General features: G+C 36.8%; 1 pseudogene; it reads left to right on the top strand.

The window, feature by feature from the left end:
• The first annotated feature begins 11499 nt into the window (after positions 1-11499).
• Positions 11500-25079, top strand: part of LOC102485149 (nucleolin-like) — a 14700-nt pseudogene continuing 1120 nt past the window's right edge.

Here is a 25079-nt window from a genome sequence, read left to right as displayed (position 1 = left end):
ATAATTCCATTATGAAGTCCTTAAGCAATTTAAGGAATTCTTTTTAAATGAAATATGAGATAAGAAGTAAGGCAGATTACACATGAATCCCTTCACATTCCCATTGAATTTTCCCAAAAATAGATGTGTGAATTTTCTAGTGTTTTTTTTTTTTTTTTAACTAGCCAGACTTTTTTTTTTTGAGAGGTTTTTGCTATAGGGCGTGTGCACTCGCCAGAAAGACAGAAAGAGACAGAGAGACAGAAAGCGAGCCACCACCTTCCTGGGGGGAGGGTCACACCACAATCCCTTCTCCTCCATTCTCCTCTTGCGATCTTGGGCACGCATGCACACGCACCCGGCATGAGTTTAAGCCACCAGGTCCGGGACTCGAACTGTGGTTGACTACATGGGAGTCTAGCAACATAGTCATTACACCAACTGCTGGTTCTGCCAGACTATTTTTTTATAGGTAACACATACATTTGAAATTATGTTCACTTAAAATAAACAAATTACAATGGATATTCAGTTATATCAGAGATCAAATAAAGTTTGTTCTAAATAGATAATAATATTTAATGCACTTATTTAATGTACTTATTTAATAATATTCAATTAGTAATATTTAGTGCACTTATTTTCCTCACTAATACTTGAAAAGCCTATAAAATGTATACTCTTAGTTTATATACATAATAATTTAGTAGTTCTTTTGATTATATTACAAGTACTTACTGATATCTCAATGTGAGTTTTATTGGAATTCATTTTTCTGCACTTGTTTTTGTTCATCCTTATTTTTAAAAATTTGGTGATTTCTTAAAATTAATCATTGCACATCTCTATAGCTTACAATTTTTTTTCAAAGTATGCAAGCAATATGTGACAATCAAATTAAGGATATTTTCATATGCATAATTTTCTTTTTTTAAGAATTATTTTATTTAACTTTATTTATTTATTTATTTTTATTGGACCAGAGAAGGATAGAGTGAGAGAAGAGAAAGTGAGAAAGGAAGCCACCAGGTCCAGGACTCAAACCACAGTCTGCCATGTGGGAGTCCAGCATCCTTAAACCACCACACCACCTGCCGGACCCATAATTTTCAACAGAGAACTTTACATTTTTCTTTTTTTATTTTTTTTGGAGAGGTTTTTGCTATAGGGTGCATGCACTTGCCAGGCAGACAGAGAGAGACAGAGAGACAGAAAGCAAGAAATCACCCCCCAGGGGGGATGGCCACACCGCAGTCCCTTCTTCTCTATTCTCCTCTCCGGATCTTGGGCACGCACGCACACGCGCCTGGCATGAGTTTTAAGCCACCGTGTCCGAGACACGAACCGCAGTCGACTACATGGGAGTCCAGCGACATAGCCATTACGCTAACTGCTGGTCCGGAACTTTACATTTTTCTAAGTGTTCCTTCACTAGACATTTATCTTCAGCATCATGGAGAGAACCAATGCCATCTAGGCTGATGATTCCTTCCTATCACTTGAGAACTGCTAAACATTGGATTAACTGTAGCTCTTGCTAGGCAACAAACAAAACAAACCTAAACGAAAAACCTGAACAAATATTACATACAAGTACACTAAAGATCTGCTGAATCATAATCTTAAGAACTGAGGATCAGGAATATAGAATATGTTCCTTAGGTAATTTTGAAAATAGGCCATGGAATACCTGATCTTGGTCTTGGGTTTTTCAGAGTCTTGGGATACTATTTTATTAATTTATTCCCTTTGGAGTTGTTGGGGAAAATTATTTTTCTTCAGTGTAATGATAAATCTAAAGTAAATTTTAAAAGATATTTAAGATTTATATTCTGAAGATTTATATTGTCCTGTCTTATAGCTCATGATTCTTTTTGGCTATCTTTTTCTCTTAACTCAGGAATGTAACATCCCTATATTGTATCACTCTAGGTGAATTTACTTATGAATATACTAATATGAGCAACTCATGAACAATTGACATAAATTGAAAATTCACAGAGGATTATGAATGGCCAAATATTTTTTAAGTTAAAAAGATGCTCACTGTCATAAATTATCAGGCAAATTATTATTTTTTTAAGAGAGAGATTTTTGCTATAGGGCATGTGCACTTGTCAGAGAGTCAGAGAGACAGAAAGTGAACAATCATCCCTCAGAGGGGAAGGCCATGCCACAATCCTTTCTCCTCCATTCTTCTCTTGGGATTGTGGGCATGCACACACATGTACCCAACGTGAGTTTTAAGCTGCCAGGTCTGGTACTCGAGCCACAGTTGACTACATGGGAGTCCAGTGATGTAATCATTATGCCATCTGCTGTACCCCAGGCAAGTTAAATTTTAACAATCAGATATATCTTTTTGTAACCCACAGGACTGGTTAGAAAGTCTAGGTTTTCTAATTTGGCAAGAATGCTGTACAATGGGCATCTTTAGACAATTTTTTCTGAGTTTTAGAAGCAACATATTGCTAACTCAACTCTTACTTCCAATCATTTTCTCCCTTGCCTGCCTGATCTGTATAGACTACAAATATTAAATACTCATTTCTCAGCCCCCTTTGCAGCTGTGGTGGTTGTATGAAAACATTCTAATCACTAAACATTGTGTGGAGGTCTAGTGAACAATAAACATGCAATAAGGTGTGTGGGAACTTGCACATTCATTGATAAAAAGGTGGAGTTGTAGTAGGTGCTTCCTTTCTCTGCCTTATTATGGTTCAAATTTAGACATGATGCCTGGAGCAGTGGCTGTCATCTTGTCATCAGAAGGGAAAGGCCAAGGAATTCAAATATGCAGCTATGATATTTTTAGGCCATTGTACAATGCCAGCAGCTACCTACCTCTAGACTTACTGTCTTGCGAAAATAAAAAAACAGAGTCCCATTTACTTAGATCACTTTTAATTAGGATTTTGTGTCTTTCCAGAATTTCTAATAAACACAATATAAATCTAAATTGACAAGATATTTTGAGAGGACTATTTTATATAATCTATCAGATTTTAAATGCACTAAGTATTAAGATGGTAATTTTATGTTTGGAATAGTGAATGTATTCTAAAATGGTATTTACCCATAAGTACAAAGTCATGTGTAAAAGAGCATTCATTTTAGAATTCTTTGAAAGAAGAATAATTGGAAATAATCTGGTGTTTACCATTAAGGAAAGTGGTAAAATAAAATATTGTTACTATACAGCCATAACAAGAGAAGAAATCTATCACACAGACACAAAACACTTATCAAGATACATTATATATCAAAAATATATTAAGTAATAATATGTATGCTATGGCTCTATTTATAGAAAGAAAAAATATAAGTATGTGTATACATTATATATAAAATTTGAAAATTTTTTTTTTTTTTTTTTTTTTTTTTTGCAGGGAATAGGAATTAGATTGTCAGTTATTCTTTTCAGTCTTCAATACTGTTTGAATCTTGGCCAGTATATTCACAGCATATAGTCACATATTAACATGCTTGTAAATGTATTTGTATTAAAATATAAACACTTTATAACAGCTTAAATGTTTACTTTTACAATGAGAATTTGATTTTTATATAGTAATTAAGGATTGACCGGAATTCCAGGTAAGCAGGAGAGAAACATATGTGGAACCTTTTGTTCTCTAAAATCATATCTATAGTAGAGGTGACCACTTTTTCTGCTATTTCTAAAGCTAGTTTTTTTCCCCCATTTTTGGTTTGGTATTAAAAAGGTGAAAGATGGCTCTTTAGAAAAAATGAAGCACTTATGAACATAGCAATAAAAAAATTACATGCCATTAATTCTGAATAGATTTAGAAATTTATAATTTAAGACATTAAATCTGTAATCTAAATTATTCTCTCCTATTTTCATGCTTCTTGACTATTTAGTTTTTGAATTAGCATAACATAGTTTTCACTGACCCAAGACTTTCAGAACCACAAATTTGGAGCTAAAAGAATAATTTTCTAGTTTTTTAATGATTACTATACCTATTGATTAAATGTTAGGTAGTTTATTTGATTTATTATCATTACCCATCCCAAGCCCCAAGTGGAAAATTTTAAAGCAATCAATCATTTTTATTTTTTGTCTTTTAATTTTCTAGAGGGCATGTATGCTTTCTGGAGGAAGACAGAGAGACAGAGAGAGAGAGAGAGAGAGAGAGAGAGAGAGAGAACATCCTCGCCTCCCCTGGGCATTGTCATATCACAGTCCCTTCTATATCTCTCCCTCCTTTCAGATTTTGGGCATGCTCCTCAAGCCACTGGGTCCAAGAATCAAATCATGCAGTCAGTCATGTGAGATCCAGCTAACTTAACCCCAGGTCATGGGCTGGCCCAAGGCAATCATTCTTTTAAAAGTTTCAGTTCACATTTTCATGGCTAGTTTATATTATGGATAAAGCTAAGTTCATAGATAGGATCTACTGTCTCTCTACCTATTTTATGCATGGGTAATGTCCCGTTTCTTTTTTGTACATGGCCAGATAAATTCAAAAGACCTGCCAAGTGTTGTGCACAAACAGGTAAGTGGAATAAGGGTGGAATCTATTACTGGAATGAGCTGTCCTGAAAAACTGACTGATGAGTGTGTGATTACAAGAGGCATCACTTTTGTTATAATAGCTAACATGTATTGATCACTTATAATGTTTATAGCATGATAGTAAATCACTCAACATCATTTAATCCTTTCAATAGTAAATGAGATAAATATAATTACTTTTTCCAGTTTCTGATAAAGTAGCTGCTGCTTAGAGAAATTAAGTAGTTTGACCAGAAATTATAATGAGCGTGATATTCTATCTCAGGTCTGTGTGAGTTCAGAATTTGAATGTTAATTATCATCCTATATAGCCTCCAAAGGTATTAGCCATGCAGTAGGACCAGAAATAAATTAGGCACTTGATATTTATTTGTCGAATATATAAATAAATGTACACATAAATGAAAAGTCAATGTAAAATGGACTTAGCTCTTTTTTCTTTCCAAAATAGATAAGTTTTCAGGCTGCTGTTAAATGGTTTTCTTCTTGAATGTTGGGGTGGGAAGAACTCTAAGATGTCCCTAGTTTAATCACTTTAGATTTTAATAACTATTTTTTATTGCTTTCATAGAAAAAGTCAAAACCTGGAGTCTAGCTGAATTTACCATCCATGAATGGAGTGCACCCAAGTGGAACAATACTTGAAAACAACCTCAAAACAATGTGTTTTTCTTTGCTTTCTCCACTCCCTGGGTCATAAAAAAAACACTGAGAGTGCTGACTTTGAAGAGCTCCCAAGCTAGTTTTCCAGATGACCTCTTGGTCACAAGGGCCTGCTATTTTGAAAGGCTTAAGTACCATAGAGAGAGCAAAGTGAGTGGGTGAAATTTCCTTCCTTGATTGGCATATTAGTCTGAGAAGTGCTGATGCAGATCATCCTGCCTCAGAAGAAGGGAGCAAGAGCCCTTGGCTTTGCCTAATTTACAAATCTAGGAAATAATTTGCCTCTTAAGAACCAAATTCAACTTCTCAAAATGGAAGAAAATAGGAATAATTTCTGTATACAAGAGTGAAAAAACAAGCAATATAAAACATGGAATCTATATTCGTCTGTATGTATGGAGACTAGGAATAGTGTCTGTCTTTAATCTGGTTTCCCCTTAGCTGTAAGCAAATTAATCATTCTAGTAATATTGTGTATGTGTGTCTGTGATGGGGGAATTCAACCATTTCCCTGCTTTAGCACATGGTATAACTCCCCCTATCTAGATGAAACAATTCTAGGTTCTCTACTTAACTCTAACACAATCTCCCCCTCAACTACTGTCCTATGTGAATTCTCTGCTCCAGATAGAATGATTCATTAGGCTCTATTTGCAAATGCATTTCAAGTCACAGTAACATTAACTTCTAGCATTTATCAAATACTAAATGCTTTACATAGAATATCACATTTAATCTCACAACTTTATAAGATAAATACCATTTTATAGGAAGTTTTTTTTTGTTGTTTTCTTAAGGTTTTTGACATAGAACACATGTGCTTGCCAGAGGGAGACAGTGAGAGAGAAAGTGAGAAATCACTTTCCCACTAGGGGTGATGGCCATGCCACAATCCTTTCATCTCCATTCTCCTCCCAGGATTTTGAGTATGCATGCTCATGTGTCCTGCATGAGTTTCAAGTCATCAGGTTTGGGACCTGAACTGCAGTCAGCCATGAGGGAGTCCAGTGCTTCAAACACCACACCACCTGCCAGCCCCAGAAAGAGGTATTAAGAGTATAAGGAATTTTGGGGCAAACAGTTGGCGTAAATGCTATGTCGCTGGACTACCGTGTAGTTGACAGAAGTTTGAGTTCTGGATCTAGTGGCTTAAACTCATGCCAATCATGTGTACATGCGTGCCCAAGATCCCGAGAGGAGAATGGAGGAGAAGGGATTGTGGTGTGGCCATCCCCCCTAGAGGGTGATTTCTCACTTACTGTCTCTCTGTCTCTGTCTGTCTTTCTGGCTAGCTCACGCATCCTATGGCAAAAAACAAACAAACAAACAAACAAACAAACAAAAAACAAACAAAACCTCTGCAAAACAAACAAAAAAGTATAAGGAATCTAAAGCATCACAGTCATCATGGCAAACTGGAATTTGAACACAAATAGTTTAATTTCCCATTGTTTTGACTGCCAACTCTTTCAAGCTAGAACTTAAATGTTCTAGACTTTTCATTTTCTTCTTTGGCTAGTCTATGAAAATCATAACCACAAATGAAAGTAAGGATTTAGAATGATTTTGAAATAACCACTAAGCAGGGTATTCTTGTTATACCTCAAGAAGTTGGAAGACCTGTAGTATTTTATGAGTTCAGTTCATTTAGTTACTGTCATTCAGCAAATGTTTCTTGACTACCTACTATATGTAGGCACTATTTCAGGCACTGCAGATACAATAATGAGGAAGATAAAGAAAATCTAATACATTTTAGTTCCCTTTATTTAATCAAAAGATGCCCAAGTCAGCTTGGGTAATATAAAAACAAACAAAAAACACAAAAACAAATTTTTGTCACTGGCAAGGGACAAGCAGGGATTATAATAAATTCTGCTTTCTTCTTGGGCCTGATGACTCAGACAAAGGGACATAAAGTTTTTGGAGGTAAAAATGAGATTTATTAACTGAAAGATATCAAACTTTGATATTTGGAGACCAACCAGGAAATGTGATAGCAAATGGACTACAGAGAACTATGGTATATTAAACAACACTTATTCAGTATAAAAAGCAGCTCCTTCTCAGCTCTCTCATGTTTTCAACATACTGGAATTTAGAGCAATAGTTTAAAGCTACCAATATCCCAAGAGAAGACAGAAATCTCTTTTTGTATGTGTGTAAAGTGTTCCCTTTCTTACATGATGAAAGGTAAATTGAAAGTAAAAACAAAAAATAAAACTCAAAGCTCTATGCTAAACACATACACACAGACACACAGACACACACACACACACACACACACACACACACACACTTTTAATGCTGATTAATATGCCATTATGCATCTAATACATTTTCTTTATCCATTTATATCTTGTTGAGCATTTAGTAGTTTCCACATCTTGGCTGTTTTAAGTAGTGCTGCAATGAACATTGCAGTGTTAGTATCTCTTTGAAATCCCGTCATCATTTCTTTTGGATCAATACGCAGAAGAGGGTTTGCTGGATCGTATGAAAAGATCAAAGGTAAGACGGAAAACGAGAGACAAAAAACAAACACACACACACACACACACACACACACACACACACACACACACTTTTAATGCTGATTAATATGCCATTATGCATCTAATACATTTTCTTTATCCATTTATATCTTGTTGAGCATTTAGTAGTTTCCACATCTTGGCTGTTTTAAGTAGTGCTGCAATGAACATTGCAGTGTTAGTATCTCTTTGAAATCCCGTCATCATTTCTTTTGGATCAATACGCAGAAGAGGGTTTGCTGGATCGTATGATGGTTCTAAAAGAAGACATTCCTGCAGTAGACGATAACAAGAATGAACCTTGAGGACATCATGCTATAAATTAGCCAGTCATAGAAAAACAAATACTACATGATCGTATTTATCTGTGATAGCTACAATAGTTGAACTAATAGAATCAGAGGAGAATTGGGTTGCCGAGAGTTGAGAGAAGACAGTAATGGGGAGTTGATAATCAGTTGGCATAAAGTCTCTAATTATGCAAGACAAGTAAGTTCTAGTGATCCGCTGTGCAACATTATCCCTATACTTCACAATACTCTATCGTACAGTCAAAAATTTAAGAGAGTAGACCTCATGTTAAGTGTTCTTATCACAGTAATAGAACTGAAACACAGGCTGGCTCACTTGAGTGAAGCTGAATCCTCCTGTGAAACTGAGTTCAGTTCCTCATTCTTTGCCTATGCCTCTTGCCAGCTAGGAAGGTGGTTGGGAAATGTAGGTTGCTGTGTGGAACCCTGTTAAGGGTACCTATCTCTCTCTCTCTCTTTCAGTCTTATGAAATAAATGTTAACATTTTTTTTAAATCTGTAAGTCAGGGTTTATCCACATACTATCAGTTTTGTCTTATCCAGTGTCTGCGTGCATGTACATGTATGTGTGTGCATGCATGTGTGTGGTGTGTATGTATGTTGAGGTGGAAATTAGAAACATTTTAGCATTTAGTCCTGTGCTCAAACTAAATGAACATATCACCCGAGACCTCTATTCTAAACTCAGTAGAATACTGAATGAAGGAGGCCAGGAACTTTGGAAACAAAGATCCTATAAAGGAAAGGAGGAATTAAATCACCAACTAAAGGATATACAAAGAGAGTTTGATAAAAGGATCAGGAACAATGTCAGACTCAGCATGTACTTTCCTACAAAAACATTACATAAAGTTATTTCAACCAATACCACTTCCCTCCAGGCTCTTTTGCTCTGAGATGGAGACTGGGCAGGTCATTTCTTCTTTGTCCTGGAGCTTCTGCAGGAAGAAACTTTTCCTTTGAAGCTTCAGAGGCAGAGATAAAGACAGCCTAAGTTTCCAAGGGTAGTTTCTTTCAAAGTGGGTGAAGGTCTATCCCACCTGTCAGCTGTGATCTCACAGGGTCTGGGCAGTCTTGTTCTCTATGTTTGTTTTGACTCGCTTCTCCACTTAGGTGCACATGATGACCCTGAATCCAAATACAGAAGATTCACATTCTAGAATCATTTAGCAGAACATTTTACTCAGAAGTAGAAGGAAAAATATCACCCACATGACTTTGAATGACTTTGTAAGTACAGAGAAAAATGGAAAAAGTCAATTATTTCACAGCATCTTTGAGCATTTGATAGAAGGCAGATTCCTCAATAACATGGGAAAGAATAGATAGTGCTTAAATGTCTTATACGTGGTAAGTAGCAAATAAAGGTCAGTAATTTACAGAAACAGAAAGAATAGTGGTTATCAGAGGCTGGGGGGAAGGAGGAAAAGGATAGTTTTTTAATAGCTGAAGAGTTTCATATTTGCAAGATGAAAAAGTTCTGGAGAGCTATATCCCAACAATACAAAGGTACTTAACACTACTGAATTGTACATTTGCAAATGGTTATATTATGTGTATTTCACCACAATATAAAGGAAAAAAACTAAGGCTAATGTTCTCAAGCAGTGAGTCCCATTGAAATACGAGTAGTAATCACAGTCATCCAGGGTCTTGACATATTCCCTGGCAGTCTGCAAATTTTGGTGCTTTTAAGCTCTTGAATTTATTCCTGTTGGAACATTTTTGAGAGCAGGAATATGTTGATTATATTCAAAGGTACTGATAGGCGCCCTTTATGTTTATATCATATTTAAGGTACTGAGTGTTCTCAAGTATGTTATTTCACTTGAATTGCTACAATATTCTGGCAGGTATACTATACCACATTTTGAAAATCAGAGAACTACTTTTGAGGTGATAAAGGACTTGTCTTTGGCTGTAGGCGTGGCAAGGCTGAACATCAACTTCATGACTTGTGACTCCAGACTCAGGATTATTGTCAGTGGTCCACAATATGTCAGAAGTAACTTACCCTTTCATCCTGGGATGTTGCCTGTTGCCTGTCATCATATGTGAAGTCATAGTACACTAGGCCAGGAAAATCACTTAACATTTTGTTAATGGACTTTCAAATACTATTTACAGACTCGAGTCATTTTTCTACCACTTAAAAGCTATATAATGAAAGTCTAAAGGCCTACAAGGACTTGGTAAAGACTCCAGCATAACTATTGATTATACTTTAGTTTGGATGTATGCTATTTTTCAGTCATCTAATCAATATCAAGTGATTAAAATAAATGACAAACATGTTAGTGCTCATTGACTGGCCTCAGATTGAGAGCACAGTCTGTCCGTGGTGTAGAAATAATTAAAATGCTCAGAAAAATTCTATCGAAAATGAATTCAATGATCAATTTGTGTTTGACAAGATGAAATAATGATTTTAAGAGACAAATTTTAAAAACATTTAAGTGCATGAACTCTGGATTCAGAGAGACCTGGGTTTGAGTTCCAGTTAAACTCTGTCATTTACTAGTTGTATGTCTTTGTGCAAGTTGCTTAACTTCTCTAAACCTCATATATTTGCCCATAAATTATAGATAACAATTTCACCTACTTGAAATGTTTATTGTGGGGATTAAATGAGGCAATCCAAATAAAGAGAATGCAGAATTAACTAGCATATTACAAAATTTCAGGAACTAAATTTTAACTTCTATTGCCAATTTAGTGTCTCTAATTTAAGTTTCCTCATTAAACTCTTAACTATAAAAAATGGTTTAAAAAACCTATTTAACTCATGTGTGGATGTCAGAGTTAATGATATAAGAAGGAGAAAGCATTTCTCAACCAGAGATTTATGCTCCTGAGCCCTCAACTACCAGACACTATTGGAACCCTCCTGTGCCCTGCTTGTTGCCTCTTGACCTGCCTTCTGCTCTAGCCTTTGCTGAGCAGCTCGCTTCATACTGAAGCAGCCTGGTAGCACGTCCCTCACCTCACTGCAACTATACTGTGTTTCTCACTTTCTAAGCCTGAGCTTTATATGTGACTGAGTTGAGAGATGTGTGTGGAAACCTTATTGATGCCAGCATATGTTCAAAACTAGAAAGTCTGAGAGTTAAATGCCATATGTGGGCTTGCCTAGTGAAAGATTGAAGCTGATAAATGCTCCCTTTTTCTAGCACTCAGTGGACTTTCTAATTTTATTTTACACAGCTCCTCAAGGGGTCTTTACCTCCTGTGAGCTCCAGTTGTTTACAGTAGTGATCAGATCAATAGCATTCTTTCCCTTATGCTCTATTTCAGTCTTTCCAATCCTCTGCTTTTTCCTGGTATCATTTTCCAAATAAGATACCTACACACAAGTGCTTGTCTCCTGCTTTGCTTTCAGGGTATTCAGAATGTTATACTTTGTGGTTGTAAGTCTAAATGGAAAAAAAAATACACATACACACACGCACATTTTAAGGTCGTATTTCGCATGAATCATACTGAGGTATGTTTATGGTATCCAAAGATGGTTGAAATGAATCTTGAGGATAATTGACACCAATTAAATCCTTCTAGAACCTCTTGTAACAATTTTAAATCCAGAAGATTGATAAGCTTCTTCTATAAATGGACTGATTCTAGATATTTTAGGTTTTGCAGATCAGGTGGCCTCTCACAATTACTCAGCTCTACCTTTGTGTATAAAAGCAGTCAAAGATAACAATGTAAATAAATGGGACGGATGGGGCTATTCAGTTTGGCCTCAGATTGAGAGCACAGTCTGTCCGTGGTGTAGAAATAATTAAAATGCTCAGAAAAATTCTATCGAAAATGAATTCAATGATCAATTTGTGTTTGACAAGATGAAATAATGATTTTAAGAGACAAATTTTAAAAACATTTAAGTGCATGAACTCTGGATTCAGAGAGACCTGGGTTTGAGTTCCAGTTAAACTCTGTCATTTACTAGTTGTATGTCTTTGTGCAAGTTGCTTAACTTCTCTAAACCTCATATATTTGCCCATAAATTATAGATAACAATTTCACCTACTTGAAATGTTTATTGTGGGGATTAAATGAGGCAATCCAAATAAAGAGAATGCAGAATTAACTAGCATATTACAAAATTTCAGGAACTAAATTTTAACTTCTATTGCCAATTTAGTGTCTCTAATTTAAGTTTCCTCATTAAACTCTTAACTATAAAAAATGGTTTAAAAAACCTATTTAACTCATGTGTGGATGTCAGAGTTAATGATATAAGAAGGAGAAAGCATTTCTCAACCAGAGATTTATGCTCCTGAGCCCTCAACTACCAGACACTATTGGAACCCTCCTGTGCCCTGCTTGTTGCCTCTTGACCTGCCTTCTGCTCTAGCCTTTGCTGAGCAGCTCGCTTCATACTGAAGCAGCCTGGTAGCACGTCCCTCACCTCACTGCAACTATACTGTGTTTCTCACTTTCTAAGCCTGAGCTTTATATGTGACTGAGTTGAGAGATGTGTGTGGAAACCTTATTGATGCCAGCATATGTTCAAAACTAGAAAGTCTGAGAGTTAAATGCCATATGTGGGCTTGCCTAGTGAAAGATTGAAGCTGATAAATGCTCCCTTTTTCTAGCACTCAGTGGACTTTCTAATTTTATTTTACACAGCTCCTCAAGGGGTCTTTACCTCCTGTGAGCTCCAGTTGTTTACAGTAGTGATCAGATCAATAGCATTCTTTCCCTTATGCTCTATTTCAGTCTTTCCAATCCTCTGCTTTTTCCTGGTATCATTTTCCAAATAAGATACCTACACACAAGTGCTTGTCTCCTGCTTTGCTTTCAGGGTATTCAGAATGTTATACTTTGTGGTTGTAAGTCTAAATGGAAAAAAAAATACACATACACACACGCACATTTTAAGGTCGTATTTCGCATGAATCATACTGAGGTATGTTTATGGTATCCAAAGATGGTTGAAATGAATCTTGAGGATAATTGACACCAATTAAATCCTTCTAGAACCTCTTGTAACAATTTTAAATCCAGAAGATTGATAAGCTTCTTCTATAAATGGACTGATTCTAGATATTTTAGGTTTTGCAGATCAGGTGGCCTCTCACAATTACTCAGCTCTACCTTTGTGTATAAAAGCAGTCAAAGATAACAATGTAAATAAATGGGACGGATGGGGCTATTCAGTTTATTTATTTATTTATTATTTATTTTTATTTATTTATTTTTGGTGAGAAATATAGAGACTGAGAGAGGGAGAAAAAGACAGAGACAAGCACTTCCAACAGGGTCTTCATGCCATGACTCACCCAAGCCTCAGATGGGCCAAATCGTGGTCACACATACCCTATCTAGCATGCTCAGGGTAGTCCTGGAATATGAACCCACAACTATTCCTATATGAATCCACTTGTATTACTGTTGTGCTACTGTCTGGCCTCTAGTTAAGTCTTTATTTACAAAAGTATGTGGCTGCTTTAGGCTTGCAGTATAAGTGCAATATATATAAATCAGACATTTTCTAGACATATCTGTTAAAAAGTTATTCATTCTAATTTCCCTTACAAAAGAAGTTTATTATTTTATTGAGAGACAAAATGACAGAGAGAGATACCCTTGACAGGGTCTTACCATGTCACCGTCACCACCCTCCCACCCCCCACCCTCTGGTAGCCAGGATCATGGGCACTTGTACATACAGGTTGACTTGCAATCTGAAACCCTGGTCTTCTATGTGACTTCCAGCATTTCAGAGCAGCAACCTACTGCATGTACCACGATCACTGGGGCTAATTAGGATTAGAATTTTATACCTTAAAGTTTTTTTTTTTCTCAAACTGTTACTTCACAGTCAAATATGTCTCCAAGAATCTCTACCCTTTTTGTCCCCCTTCCTCACATACAGCTGAAATATGCTAAGAAGGACTTGAGATGAATTTCTGAGACTTTATTGGTTAGAACCTAATGGATCCCCAGTTTATACCCAGTACTTTTCCTTTATTACTTATCTACTTCTAAGTGGTTAGGGAGGCTAGAACACAGGGTGGTCTACAGTACATTTGTAAATCTAACACTTCTTCTTTCTGGCATAAAAAATTATATATCAATCTATGGAAGAAAAACCAAGAGTAGAGAAAAAACTAGTGTGGTTGTCTTAAGGAGATTTTAATCTACCATTCTCTGTCAAAATATTTAACATAGTTTTAGAGTAAATGATCAATTCCATAATTTAAAAAAATATCTAAAATGTGTTGGTAGTATCATGTCAAACACAGTCTTAGTTATGCCATAGTAATTTTTAAAATTGGATTTTCATAGTTAGTTCATTGGAAATGGTCCAAGAGTGGAGCAGAGCATGAAACTTTATATATGGACATTTAAATCATTTATATCCGTACTAAGGATATATTTACAGTGGTTGACAATTGTCACTAGAAGAACAGCTAATCAGAAGAAAAAGAAACTAAAAAACAAACCAAAAAAAATGAGCCAACGTTCTGCTCTACAATGTAAGAGGATTTTGCTTCATATATAAGTTGTTATATACAAGTTTGTTAGAATGGAATTAAAAATATAGTTTTCAGCTGAGCAATGAGAAGCAATTTTTGAACTATAAATGACAGCATGTTTTAAACAGTTCTGACTAAAAGCAAGACAACAATAAAGGAGGACCACAAATCTAAGCTGACAGACTTATATTATTGGGGTTCTAATAGCTGGTGTCTTTATTTCATGTTGAATTGATGAAACACCAGACTAAAGGGAATACACAACTGGAATGGGAGTCCATGGTTAATTTTAGATGAATGTTTAGTTCAGTCAGGAGACAGGGAGTCTTAAGGCAAATGAAGAACAAAGAGGCGTGCATCTTCTACATTTAAGCTTTGATCTTTGAAGGGGAAGAAAGGATAAACTAAAATGGCAATTAGGATTATATTTGAGTTGAGAGTTTGTACAAACTCCAAATCTCAGAATAACAGCAAAATTAGTGAGTGGCAAGATTTAGTCACATTGCAATCAGAATAAGAAGAAAAGGGGTTAAATGACTGTTTAAACAGTCCCCAGGAGATAAAATGATTTGAAGAAACAGAACTCTTTGAATGACAGGAAGTTTTTGATACTGCCCTTTTGTATTGGAAATTATCCAAGAAATAATATTTGCCATTCTTAGACTGCATTTTCAGAGTTAGTTATGTTTTAAGATCTCTAAAATCAATATGCACTCAATTGTTCATTCATTTATTTAATAATGAAAATATTTAGGTTTTTGCTCTTGTCCTTGCCAAAACCATAAATTTTTTCTTTAGCATATGTCCTTTTGGTACATATAATGAGGTGACTTGGATGAGCTCCACCATCATCCTCTGACTTCATAAGTGTCCCATGTTAGCCTAAGTCAGTCAACATAGTTTACCTCCCTGGATACCAGGTTGGTTCAAGAATGGGCAATTAAAAGTTAAGAAACTATCAGGCCTCTTAGAAAGAAAACTTTATGCTTTTTACAGGAATAATTGGAAGAGATGCTCTTACTTCCCCTGATGGTCATATGAACATATGGAGCATGAACACTGAAGCCATTATGCTTCCAAGGGAAGACATATGAGCCTTGGTAGGTTCGAAACACAGTATCAAGCCTTCCCAGAGTCAGAAAACATTCTAGACTTTTTAGTTTCATGACTTAATAATACTTCATTACATAAGCCTGTTTTTGTTTGGCTTTTTTTTTTTTTCTTTTTGTCAGTTGTTTTTAAGAGTTTTTGCAGAGTCAAAGTATGTTGTGCCAGGTTTCTGTGGCACCAAAGACAAGTAAGACTACACTATGCTGCTTTTATGTGTGTCCCTTTGTTGTGGAAATATAACCTTGGAGTGACAAGCTGATGGACATCTGGCTACTTTTGGCACATGAATGATACACTAGAAGAAAATGGTGGGATTCGATTTAAAAAAATAATAACACTAGAAAAGGAAAGAAAATTAAAAGTATGTTTGACCAGGAGGCCAGGATATAGAAACAGATTAGGAAAGTTTGTGCTAACCCCATGCATAAAATAAATAATGAACAAAAAAAATCTGGAAGTATGCAAAGTTGGGATGAATTTCTGAGACTTTATAATCAAACCAGTTTTTGTGAAAAATATTTAAATATCCTGGAGACTTGTGCAGAAAAGAGGAGTTAGGGAGTGTCCACAGCCATGGAGAGCAATGAGCATGTTCTTTCCTCCAACCAATAACTGAGAACATGATATCTGTCTGAAATTAATTAGATTGATGTCAAGGATGAATTAAAGCCAGCAACATCTAAGAGATCAACTGTGTTATCTTTATCCTTAAAATAAATTCAAGTTGTTATAAATAGCAGATTGATTGTATTTTGAGCTCATAGCTATGTTCAATTACATCCCCTGTCATAGGAAAAAATGGCTGAGATTTTTAACCTTTCTTTTTCAAAAGTAAAAACAGCTCCCCTGCATAACCAGCAATGGTCCTTTTTACTGAACACAAACTTGAGATTTATAGTGTTGGGTTATATAAAAGAAAAAGAAATGTATTTGTCTTGTGGCTATAAAGAATGATCTCTTACAGATTTAGCTTTGCAATTCTACATACAGAGTAGGGATATGTGAGGTAGACCATAACAGTAAATTCTAATGTGTATACAAGTCCCCTATCTCATCTAAATACAGATTCAGATTAAGAGATCTGTAGTGAGATCTTAGTTCTGCATTGCAGGTAAGCCCCTCAGTGATGCTGATGGTTTTGGGTTTACATGTCACACTTTGAAAAGCGAAATATAGGAGAAATAGTTGGGTTATATAGGATTCAAGAGATTTGAGTTTAGTTCCAGTTGCATGATTAACTAGTAGTGAGATCTTATTAATATCACTTAAACTCTGTTCATTAGATATAAAATGATGGAATTGGATTTAGTCATTTCAAAATCCCTGCCAAATTTAACCCTAAAGGTTAACCCTAAAAAGGCCTTATATACTAGAGTTCAAATAGTCACCATCTTCCTGTTGACCACAAAATAGCCTCTTAAATGGTCTTTATCCCTATTCTTCCTCCTTTCAACCCATATTCATTCATTTATTCAGCAAGTTGATATCTTTCACGGTCTGCCTCACAATGTTTCTTTTTCCTCTAGACACAGCCTTTTGGTTTTTTGTTTGTTTGTTTTTTGTTTTGTTTTTAGGGCAAGTGTGCTCACCAGGAAGGGAGAGATCACTCCCAAGGGGAAATGTGTGCTCACTAGAGAGAGGGAAAATGAAAAATCACTCCCCGGGGAGATGGCCATGCCACTATTCCTTTTTCTCCATTCCTCTCTCAGGATTTTGGGCACACACTCACATATGTCCAGTGTGATTTTCAAGTCACCAAGTCCTGGACTCAAGCTGTGATTGGCTATGTGGGAGTCTAGCACTTTGACCATCATGCTACCTGCTGGCTCTAGACTTTTCAGTGTATTTTAGCACACCTACTCTTGTCCTTTCAGACATGGGACTCCACCTACTTTCCCATTACACTATTTACTTTTTAACTAATCACTTCCTGCCCCTATATGAAATCCTTCAGTGATATTCCATATTTTTCAAGGATATGGACTGCAGTTTCTGTCATGACATAGAATGTATATGATCTCATCCTCATCCATACCTTCTCTTTTCTCTCTTTCTCTCTCTCTGTTTTCTATATGGTTCATGTACTTGTGGAAGAGAGACATTAAAGAGAGAACTGTTTTGTTTTAGATTTGAACGGCACAGTCGGTCATGTAGGAGCCAGCTGCCTTAACTACCATGTCAGCTTTCTTCTTTTTTGTTCTCTCATCCAAGTTCTTTATTTAAAAGCATCATACTCTTTCTCATTTTATGTCCTTTGCAGCTGTTTTTTCCTTGGCCTAGAACATTCATTTCTCCTTACACTGATTCACTGAGTTCCCTCTTATCAATTATTTTTCAGGGCTCATTCAAAATGTTACTTTTTATTTCCAAAGCTAGGTTAGGTTAGGACTGTCAACTCTCCCAGAAGGACTTTGCACTTGATTTTTATAATGCTCAGTGACATATATTTAAATATTTGTTCAGTGGCTCTTTTCCCTAGTTGAGTACATGCCTGCTGAGGACAGGAAACTCACCTGCTTTATATGGTACTGAGTTTGAGAACATTTTCAGAATTCCTTACTGAATTCAAATGGAAAAATCATTAATACCAATTTGGCTGTCTTACCATTAATGTTCAGGTTTTATGGAATATTGGCCAATTCTTGGTTTCTCTGCCTATAACTTCTTTTTACACTTATCTTTTTGTCAGACTGCTTAGCAATTATTTCAAATCAGAGTCCTAATCATCTTACTCTTTAGTTCAAATTTATTTTATCTCCCCACCTCCAACGTCTATAGAACAATTCCCAAACTCATAGCCTGCATACAAACTTGACCACAATCCGTCTCAAGTAATCATAGGGATACTTTGCACTAGGCAGGCACATATCCTATGATTCAGCTAAGCAGAATGATTGGTTGTCTTCCCAATTTCTCTCATGTTTTCAAGGTTGTTTTTTTTTTTTTTTTTTTTGAGAGATTTTCACTATAGGGCGCGTGCACTCGCCAGACAGACAGAAAGAGACATAGAGACAGAAAGCGAGAAATCATTCCCCGGGGGGGATGGTCACTCCGCAATCCCTTCTCCTCCATTCTCCTCTCGGGATCTTGGGCATGCACACACACACGCCCGGCGTGAGTTTTAAGTCACCGGGTCCGGGACGCGAACCGTGGTCGACTACATGGGAGTCCAGCGACATAGCCATTACGCTAACTGCTGGTTCCCATGTTTTCAAGTTTTATGACTTTGCTTCTAATATACTCTTTTCCTAGAATATTTTTATATGTGCAGCTCACCATAAATGCCAATTTGTTGTTAGTCTTTTTTAATGTGACCTGGATTAAAAGTTATCACTTTCTCTTCTGTATTCTCTTGATAGTTTATACCTTTATGTGGCAGGTTTAAGAGAGCCTGACCATGCTTGTCCTCTCATCCCATTTCTATATGTTGAAGTAGACACAAGTAGCCACAAGGAATTATTGGTAAGTGAGGCTTAAAAGCCCATAAATAACAAGTCTTCCTGGTTGTTAAACATGGTTTAGACCTAAGGGCTTTAGACCTATTCTTCCATCCCTTCTGAGTCTGCGATCCCATGTGGGAAAAGTTGTCTACTGAGAAGATGCCTATTTACTCGGCTAATTGCAAAACGTAGCTTCCCTCACAAATTCATTGGGAAAAATGACTTAGAACAGTTCTGTCCAATGGAAACATACTGTGAGCCATATGTGTAATTTAAAATTTTCTAATGTTCACATAAAATTTAAAATGAGAAAATTAATAATATATTGCATTTATCCCAGTTCACCCAAAACATAATTTCAGCATGCAATCAATATAAAATTATTAAGAAGAAAAATTAAGCTATGTTGCATTTTTTGAGAAGGTCATCCTAAATCTGGTATTTATTTCACACGCAAGACATCTCAAATGCTGTATTAATCAGCATAGCCTTAGAACAATGCAGAAGCTACTAGCTATTGACTTTTTAAAAAGAATTTTATTCTGAACTAATTATAGGTTCATAAGAAGTTTCAAAGTAGAGTAAGAGTCTATGAACCATCTACACCAAGACTGATATCTTGCATAAGTATAGAGCAATAGCACAACCGGGAAAATAATTTTGTTCCATCACTACCTTTTAAAAGCAGAGGTATTTTCTTCCATATATATTAGGTCATCAGGAAATTCATTATGTAGTTTTCTATGTTTATCTATGCAAAAATGTGTCGTGACTTTCCAGACAACCCAATAGCTACATTTCTCTGAGTTTCCCAGTTGAATCTCCCCTTTTTCTATGAGGAGAAATAATAAAATGGAGAGACAGGTTAAAGCTGTTCATTCCATTTTTGCTTTCTTCTAGAGAATGGAGCATTTGTCATCTGTTTATGGAAGAAATACCTTGTTCTTCTATCCACCCCAGTATATAATACTTTGCCTTATTAGATGCAAAAACATTTTTTTTTTTTGGAGAGATTTTTGCTATAGGGCACGTGCGCTTGCCAGACAGACAGAGACAGACATAGAGACAGAAAGCGAGAAATCACCCCCCAGGGGGGATGGTCACGCCACAATCCCTTCTCCTCCATTCTCCTCTTGGGATTCTGGGCACGCATGCATACGCACCCAGCGTGAGTTTTAAGCCACCGGGTCCGGGACGCGAACTGTGGTCGACTACGTGGGAGTCCAGCGACATAGCCATTACACTAACTGCTGGTTCCCGATAGTTCTACTTCTATCGAAGAAGTAATAAGACCCTGGGATATAGAGAAGCTCATTCATTCTATAACTTCCATATATATTTCTATATATATTGATTTGCACAGAGAAAGATACTCAATGGATAGTCGTTGAGGTAAATTCTTGACATAATCCAATTGTTTGTTATGTGAAAGGCATTCATTATTCATATTTTCAAGCTTTTCAACTGTTGAATGCCTGGAAGGAAAATGACAATCTTTGAGTAAGTTTGATGGATAGCTTTTCTTGGGTAAGAAAGATTGTACTTTGATTTATAGGGTAAACAGTAAATTAGTAAGTAGAGACTATTTTATCCATCTAGAGATACAAGGCTTTTCCTTTTAACTTGGTTTTAATTAAAATCAAGTTCTTTGAATATTTGTCATCCATTCTGTGGGTAGTTTTTATTGAATTTAACATTTTCACACTTCAAAAAGAGAAATGAAGAGATATAAAGACTTCCTACATAAACTATTGTATATGATTATTAGGTAAATAATTGGTGCATAGATACAAACCGTTGTTTTCCCCCAATTCCTGAAGCCTAGATGCATTGAGACAGCTCCAAATGCAACACATAGATTAAAACTCAAATATATCAGCTGTGTGATTAATTATATCTTTAGGGTTGGGACCAGCCTTTAGCATAATGGCTATGTTGCTGGACTCCCATGTAGTCGAATGCGGTTCGAGTCCCAGAACTGGTGGCTTAAACTAACACCGGGTGCGTGTGTGTGCGTGCCCAAGATCCCAAGAGGAGAATGGAGGAGAAGGGATTGTGATGTGGCCATCCTCCCTGGGGGGTGATTTCTCGCTTTCTGTCTCTCTGTCTCTTTCTGTCTGTCTGGCGAGTGCATGCACCCTATAGCAAAAGCCTCTTTAAAAATTATATCTTTAGGGTTAACAGAGGGACTGAGCTGTGCAGAGATCAAAAAATATTTATTGAATGAATGAAAGTGTAATCTCATTTAGTGTGATCTTTGAGTGTATGCATGATCTGAGAATAAATAGTCTGAAGTGGAATGATTTGGTGTATCTTCTAGAGAGGTTCTTAGGCAGAGTTTTACCAGAAGTGTCACCAGCTGAGCAATATTTGCCTGTAACAGCCCTCCTGGGTTCTGTACAAAAAAAATGAGTATACTTAAGGTCAATCGGCATCATTGTTTTCTTTTTAACCAGGAATAACCGTGTGTTAGGGCTTGGAGTTCTGATTATCACTGTGTTCTAAGGGTGCTCAGAGTCTACACAGTAAGCAGCAGATCCTTGTCTTCAGATCCTTGCTTACCATTTCTCTAGATGTATCTCCTCCTTGCCAACCAGCCTCTTCTCTATTCTCTACTAGAAATCGGGCAATCACTAATGATTGTCCACTTTTACTTATACTTACTCCAAATTAATATCAAATCCTACTGATTCTGACTTTAAAGCATCTCTGGAATCTATTTCTTTCTCATGGAGCCACTGTTCTTCTGTAACTTAAAAAACTGCAGTGATGCTCTTGCTAACCCCTATGTTTCCATTCCTGAAGCTGTTCATTTGAAAGGTGCAAATGAAATTATCTTTATTCCTTGTTTCAAATCCTTCAATGTCTTCTAACTAGTAATGAGCTACATATTTTTTCTTTTTTTTTTCCCCATCGTCTACTTTATTTTAGCACTAGTCAGAATAGCCATTTCTCTGCCTGATTTGAGCTTCATTTGGAAGCAATTAACTATTTTATATTAGACATAATAAGGGTCGCTAGTGTACCAAAGACATTTGACTGCATCACTTGTTTAAGGCTTAATTGAGTTAAAATGCATTCACACTCAATGTAGCTTTAAATGGTAACCAAATCCTTATTGTTGAATGCTGTTTTCTCTCTCATTTTGTGACGTGTACTGGGCAGATGAAAATAATTGTAAGTTAAGGGTAGGCCAGAATTACTATTAAGTTGTCAGAAAAGTCATGAAATATTTTTTCTATGTTTTTCTACACAAAACTGTGTCAGACTTTTCTGACAATCCAATGTCAATTGTGATGTCTTTTCTTACTTTTTTCTTTTTTGTGATTTTTGCTGTAGGGCATGTGTGTTCACCAAAGAAACTAAGACAGAGACAGAGAGACAGAAAATGAGAAACACCCCCCCCCAGGGGATATGGTCACTCAGCAATCTCTTCTCCTCTATTCTCCTCTCAAGATTTTGGGCATGCAAACACACACACCCGTCATGAGTTTTAAGCCATCAAGTCCAGAACTCATGGGAATCCAGTGACATAACCATTATGCCATCTGCTGGTCCCTTATCTTACTTTCTAATAGACTCATATATGACCATCAAAATGGCTAGAAATCACAGTCAGTAAAACATTTCACATATTGTTTACAAATACTACCCCAGGTGCTCTTTACCTTCATGTTTTGTTGTTTTGTTTTGAGCTACTTTGTTATTATGGTTTCCCAAACCTGGGATAATCTGGACCTGCTCTGCCTTTATAGGTTTATTTCTTCCACTCCCTTGCTCATGAACTATACTTGAGACACATTCAGATCTCCACGTCCCTTACCTGTGTTGTTCACTACAACTGAGATACTGTCTTATATCCCACCACCCTATCTTTTACTAACTCATTCTATTCATCTTCAAACTTCAGTTTAAATATTTTTGGAAAGCTTTGCCTGATCCCTTAAATTAGATTGGAACCCTATTATGATTTCATATTCATGTGTCACATTTCTTCTTCAGACATTTATTATAATTGTAACTCCTATTTAACATCTTTCTATTTTGTTCTACTATCATTTCCATGAGACAAGAGTCTATGAGCATCTTATGAACCCCTGAGGCATCAGTGCCTAGCACAGTGCTTGGTAGGATAAAGGTGATTATGCAGTAATGCTAATTTTTTTCTTTGTTCAGAGACCATATTTTGTGTTTACATTCATACATAAGTTAATAGTCACTGTGTTACTTGCAGTACAATGGGAAATGTGCTACTGATAGAAGCTCAAGTGCTGGCCTGGGGAGATACATTCATCTGGTATAATCAGAAAGGTACTCAACAGAAATTTAGACTCTGGGTTTTAATGCAAAGCTTTACCATTAATTAGCTATATAAACCTCAGTAGCCAGTCACTTTCTCAATCTTAATCTTCCTTGATCTTAATTTACCACTTTGTTAACTGTAGAGAAAGTTTAAATGACTACCCAGAGTTAATGGTCTATGTCTAAGGGCTTCCTAAGAGGTTTTGATAGCTGCTCTTTTTATTACAAAGAACAGGTGCCCCCAAAGCTTTTTAAAATAAAGTTCCTCTTTAAGTGTCTTTAGAAAATCTAAGATAAAGTGTTACATATCTTCCCAGAAAAATGCATGTGTGCACATGACTGACACTGAAAATATACTTAGAATTAAATTAAAGCATTATATCAAATTAAATTTATAAATATGTATAACTCAGACTACCTTTGGGCATTTTCTAAAAGTTAATTTTTTAGATAGAGGAAGAGAGAGACCCCCAACAAGGTCCTCATGCTGTGATATACCCTCAGTGCTATCCCTGAATCATAAGCATATATGTGCTTTTCCAGCATGCTCAGGTGATCCTAGGACTTAAAACTCAGAACCTTTCAAGTCTTTCACCTCAGTCTCGAGCTGTTGCTGGCCGCCGAGTGAACGCCTTTGGGGATCTTCAGTGCTCGCAGCCACCATCAATGTGGCTGGAGTTCCTCAAGATCATCTGTGCCACCAGCCCACCACATACTCTGCCATCATAAACTACCATCAAGGTGAAGCTCGCTAAGGCTGGTAAAAATCAAGGTGACCCCCCAGAAATGACTCCTCCTCAAAAGGAGGTAGAAGAAGACAGAGAAAATGAGGGGTTGTCAGAAGATAAAGGCGATAGCGGTGGAGAAGAGGTTATCATCCCTCAGAAAAAAGATAAGAAGGCTGCCACAGCTCCAGCAAAGAAGGTGGTAGTTTCTCCAACAAAAAATGTTGCAGTTGCCACACCTGCCAAGAAAGCAGCAGTCAGTCACCCCAGACAAAAAGGCAAAGGAGCTGCCACTGAAGCCAAGTGGGCAAAGAATGGCAAGAATGCCAAGAAGGAAGACAGTAATGATGAGGAAGAAGATGACAGTGAGGAAGATGATGAGGACGAGGATGAAGATGAGGATGAATTTGAGCCAGGAGTGATGAAAGCAGCAGCTGCTGCCCTGGCCTCAGAGGAGGAGGATGAGGATGATGATGAGGATGATGATGAGGAAGAAGATGAGGATGAGAAAGATGAGTCTGAAGAAGCAGCTATGGAGACCATACCAGCCAAAGGAAAGAAAACTCCTGCAAAAGCTGCACCCGTGAAAGCCAAGACTGTGACTGAAGATGAAAATGAAGAGGATGAGGATAAGAATGATGAGGAGGAAGATGAGGACGATGACTATGATGAAGGCGTTGAGGAGGAGGAAGATGAGGAGGAAGAAGAGCCTGTCAAAGAAGTTCCTGGGGAACCAGCAGTTAGCATAATGGCTGTGTCGCTGGACTCCCACGTAGTCGACTGTGGTTTGCGTCCCGGACCTGGTGGCTTAAAACTCATTCTGGGCGCATGTGCATGTGTGCTCAAGATTCCAAGAGGAGAATGGAGGAGAAGGGATTGCGACATGACCATCCCCTCTTGGGGGTGATTTCTCACTTTCTGTCTCTATGTCTCTCTCTGTCTGTCTGGCGAGCGCACGTACCCTATAGCAAAAATCTCTCCAAAAAA

Source organism: Tupaia chinensis, unplaced genomic scaffold (assembly GCF_000334495.1).
Source record: "Tupaia chinensis unplaced genomic scaffold, TupChi_1.0 Scaffold143796_1, whole genome shotgun sequence".
NCBI lineage: Eukaryota > Metazoa > Chordata > Mammalia > Scandentia > Tupaiidae > Tupaia > Tupaia belangeri.
This window is presented reverse-complemented; position numbering and strand designations above follow the sequence as displayed.